A 5,000-nucleotide genomic window follows, 5' to 3' on the forward strand; every position below is an offset into this window, starting at 1 on the left:
CGCCGCGTGCACGGGCTGGAGCTCGGCTCCCTTTTTTTGCATGCAAGCCAACCGATCGAGGCCATGGGCGCCTGCCGGTCACCGGAGCAACCAGTCGCCGGACAAAAATCGCCGGAAGGCATGCACGCCCTGTATTTCGTTCGAGGGACGTTGGCCGGGGTGCACGCAATGGGAGGCCCATCGCGCACACCTACTCCCCCCGTGGGGGGGGGAGAGGGGGTGCCGGACCACCACCCCCTAAAGAGCATTAGAGATTTTACAGATATGCTACCAGTAGACGTTAAAATGTCTGAAACGGGGACACTTTTTCCAAACAAGCAAATCCCACACCGAGGGTGCGCAGGTGCCGATGGTGGTCGAGGCATGTGCCCGCAACAAGGGCCAACGTGAGCCGATGGTGGTCGAGGCAACCGCCCGCACCAGCTCGAGGCATGTGCCCACACCAAGGCCCGGCATGTATCGATGGTGTTCGACGTAGGGGCTATCTTCTGCTGATGGTGGTCGAGGCAAGAGCCCGCACCAAGGGCCAGCGTGTGCCCATGGTGCTCGAGGCAACCGTCCGCACCAGGGCCCAGCGTGTGCCGATGGTGGTCGAGGCAACCGCCCGCACCAGGGCCCAGCGTGTGCCGATGGTGCTCGAGGCAACCGCCCGCACCAAGGGCCGGCTTGTGCCGATGGTGTTCGAGGCAACCGCCCGCACCAGGGCCCAGCGTGTGCCGATGGTGGTCGAGGCAACCGCCAGCACCAGGGCCCAGCGTGTGCCGATGGTGGTCGAGGCAACCGCCCGCACCAGGGCCCAGCGTGTGCCGATGGTGGTCGAGGCAACCGCCCGCACCAAGGCCGAGCGTGTGCCGATGGTGGTTGAGGCAAGCGCCCGCACCAGGGCCCAGCGTGTGCCGATGGTGGTCGAGGCAAGCGCCCTCACCAAGGCCGAGCGTGTGCCGATGGTGGTCGAGGCAACCGCCCGCACCAGGGCCCAGCGTGTGCCGATGGTGGTCGAGGCAAGCGCCCGCACCAAGGCCGAGCGTGTGCCGATGGTGGTCGAGGCAACCGGCCGCACCAAGGGCCGGCGTGTGCCGATGGTGTTCGAGGCAACCGCCCGCACCAGGGCCCAGCGTGTGCCGATGGTGGTCGAGCCAGGAGCCCGCACCAAGGGCCGGCTTGTGCCGATGGTGTTCGGGGCAAGCGCCCGCAACAGGGCCCAGCGTGTGCCGATGGTGCTGGGGGCAAGCGCCCGCCCCAGGGCCCAGCGTGTGCCGATGGTTATCGGGGCAACCGGCCGCACCAGGGCCCAGGGTCTGCCGATGGTGCTCGAGGCAACCGCCCGCACCAAGGCTCAGCATGTGCCGATTGTGATCGAGGCAACAACCCACACCAGGGCCCAGCTTGTGCCGATGGCGGTCGAGGCAAGTGCCCGTACCGAAGGGCAGCCTATGCCGATGATGGTCGATGCATGTGCCATCACCATGCGTCATCATGTGCCATTGATGGTCGAGGCCTTGGCCGAAGTTCGATTTTGAGCCACGGTGCCCATGCTTGGCTCCAGCATGTGCTGGTGCCGCATTTTTTTCACTCGGGACAGCATCGCCGGAGCATCGCCGGAGCATCGCCGGAGTACCGCCGGAGAACCTGACCGGCGGCATTGGGGTTCCGGCGATTGGGAGGGGGGCCGGGGGGGTGTGCGCACATGGTGTGCGATGGGTGCTGGTACTTGGCCTTGTGTTGGCCCCCTATCCCTCATCAAACCTCTGAGAATTCACACCCCCTTAAAGAGCATTTGAGATTTTACAGGTTTGCTACCAGTAGCCGTTAAAGTGTCTGAAATGGGGACACTTTTTTCAAACGGTCACAAAATCTTCTCTACTTCGAGTTTTTAGCTGAATTTTTTTGTGCATGCCAACAAAAATAGAAGGATCATGCCTACAAAATTTGGGGCCAAAAATCCTTATAAAAAAATTTTAAAAAATCACGAACCGCAAAAAGTTTCGAAAATCGTGAAAAATAGAAAACGAGTCATCTTCCAACGAAACTTCACGTGAAGGCTTAGGGGACCATTGTATGAATTTACAAGCCATAAAAATGGCATTGGCACGGCAGAAATTTGAAGATGTGCCTAAACCCACCAGGGCCCAGCGTGTGCCGATGGTGCTCGAGGCAACCGCCCGCACCAGGGCCCAGCGTGTGCCGATGGTGCCCGAGGCAAGCGCCCGCACCAGGGCCCAGCGTGTGCCGATGGTGGTCGAGGCAACCGCCCGCACCAGGGCCGATAGTGTGCCGATGGTGCTCGAGGCAACCTGTCGCAACAGGGCCCAGCGTGTGCCGATGGTGATCGAGGCAACCTGCCGCACCAGGGCCCAGCGTGTGCCGATGGTGGTCGAGGCAAGCGCCCGCACCAGCGCCCAGCGTGTGCCGATGGTGCTCGAGGCAACCGACCGCACCAGGGCCCAGCGTGTGCCGATGGTGCTCGAGGCAACCTGCCGCACCAGGGCCCAGCGTGTGCCGATGGTGCTCGAGGCAACCTGCCGCACCAGGGCCCAGCGTGTGCCGATGGTGGTCGAGGCAAGCGCCCGCACCAGGGCCCAGCGTGTGCCGATGGTGGTCGAGGCAACCGCCCGCACCAGGGCCCAGCGTGTGCCGATGGTGCTCGAGGCAACCTGCCGCACCAGGGCCGAGCGTGTGCCGATGGTGGTCGAGGCAAGCGCCCGCACCAGGGCCCAGCGTGTGCCGATGGTGGTCGAGGCAACCTGCCGCACCAGGGCCGAGCGTGTGCCGATGGTGGTCGAGGCAAGCGCCCGCACCAGGGCCCAGCGTGTGCCGATGGTGGTCGAGGCAACCTGCCGCACCAGGGCCCAGCGTGTGCCGATGGTGCTCGAGGCAACCGACCGCACCAGGGCCGAGCGTGTGCCGATGGTGCTCGAGGCAAGCGCCCGCACCAGGGCCCAGCGTGTGCCGATGGTGCTCGAGGCAACCGACCGCACCAGGGCCGAGCGTGTGCCGATGGTGGTCGAGGCAAGCGCCCTCACCAGGGCCCAGCGTGTGCCGATGGTGGTCGAGGCAACCTGCCGCACCAGGGCCCAGCGTGTGCCGATGGTGCTCGAGGCAACCGACCGCACCAGGGCCGAGCGTGTGCCGATGGTGCTCGAGGCAAGCGCCCGCACCAGGGCCCAGCGTGTGCCGATGGTGGTCGAGGCAACCTGCCGCACCAGGGCCCAGCGTGTGCCGATGGTGCTCGAGGCAACCTGCCGCACCAGGGCCCAGCGTGTGCCGATGGTGGTCGAGGCAAGCGCCCGCACCAGGGCCCAGCGTGTGCCGATGGTGGTCGAGGCAACCGCCCGCACCAGGGCCCAGCGTGTGCCGATGGTGGTCGAGGCAACCTGCCGCACCAGGGCCCAGCGTGTGCCGATGGTGCTCGAGGCAACCGACCGCACCAGGGCGGAGCGTGTGCCGATGGTGGTCGAGGCAAGCGCCCGCACCAGGGCCCAGCGTGTGCCGATGGTGGTCGAGGCTGCCGATGGTGGTCGAGGCAAGCTGCCGCACCAGGGCCCAGCGTGTGCCGATGGTGGTCGAGGCAACCGCCCGCACCAGGGCCCAGCGTGTGCCGATGGTGATCGAGGCAACCTGCCGCACCAGGGCCCAGCGTGTGCCGATGGTGGTCGAGGCAAGCGCCCGCACCAGGGCCCAGCGTGTGCCGATGGTGGTCGAGGCAACCGACCGCACCAGGGCCCAGCGTGTGCCGATGGTGCTCGAGGCAACCTGCCGCACCAGGGCCCAGCGTGTGCCGATGGTGGTCGAGGCAACCTGCCGCACCAGGGCCCAGCGTGTGCCGATGGTGGTCGAGGCAACCTGCCGCACCAGGGCCCAGCATGTGCCGATGGTGCTCGAGGCAACCGACCGCACCAGGGCCGAGCGTGTGCCGATGGTGGTCGAGGCAAGCGCCCGCACCAGGGCCCAGCGTGTGCCGATGGTGGTCGAGGCAACCGCCCGCACCAGGGCCCAGCGTGTGCCGATGGTGGTCGAGGCAACCGCCCGCACCAGGGCCCAGCGTGTGCCGATGGTGCTCGAGGCAACCGACCGCACCAGGGCCCAGCGTGTGCCGATGGTGGTCGAGGCAAGCGCCCGCACCAGGGCCCAGCGTGTGCCGATGGTGCTCGAGGCAACCGACCGCACCAGGGCCGAGCGTGTGCCGATGGTGCTCGAGGCAAGCTGCCGCACCAGGGCCCAGCGTGTGCCGATGGTGGTCGAGGCAACCGCCCGCACCAGGGCCCAGCGTGTGCCGATGGTGATCGAGGCAACCGACCGCACCAGGGCCCAGCGTGTGCCGATGGTGCTCGAGGCAACCTGCCGCACCAGGGCCCAGCGTGTGCCGATGGTGCTCGAGGCAACCTGCCGCACCAGGGCCCAGCGTGTGCCGATGGTGGTCGAGGCAACCGCCCGCACCAGGGCCCAGCGTGTGCCGATGGTGCTCGAGGCAACCGACCGCACCAGGGCCCAGCGTGTGCCGATGGTGGTCGAGGCAACCTGCCGCACCAGGGCCCAGCGTGTGCCGATGGTGGTCGAGGCAAGCGCCCGCACCAGGGCCCAGCGTGTGCCGATGGTGGTCGAGGCAAGCGCCCGCACCAGGGCCCAGCGTGTGCCGATGGTGGTCGAGGCAAGCGCCCGCACCAGGGCCCAACGTGTGCCGATGGTGCTGGGGGCAACCGCCCGCACCAGGGCCCAGCGTGTGCCGATGGTGGTCGAGGCAAGCGCCCGCACCAGTGCCCAGCGTGTGCCGATGGTGGTCGAGGCAAGCGCCCCCACCAGGGCCCAGCTTTTGCCGATGGTGATCGAGGCAACCGGCCGCTCCAGGGCCCAGCGTGTGCCGATGGTTATCGGGGCAACCGGCCGCACCAGGGCCCAGGGTCTGCGGATGGTGCTCGAGGCAACCGCCCGCACCAAGGCTCAGCATGTGCCGCTGGTGATCGAGGCAACAACCCACACCAGGGCCCAGCTTGTGCCGATGG

Source organism: Durio zibethinus, unplaced genomic scaffold (genome assembly GCF_047325235.1).
Source record: "Durio zibethinus cultivar Kanyao isolate XHJ-2024 unplaced genomic scaffold, ASM4732523v1 HiC_scaffold_404, whole genome shotgun sequence".
NCBI classification, from domain to species: Eukaryota; Viridiplantae; Streptophyta; class Magnoliopsida; order Malvales; family Malvaceae; genus Durio; species Durio zibethinus.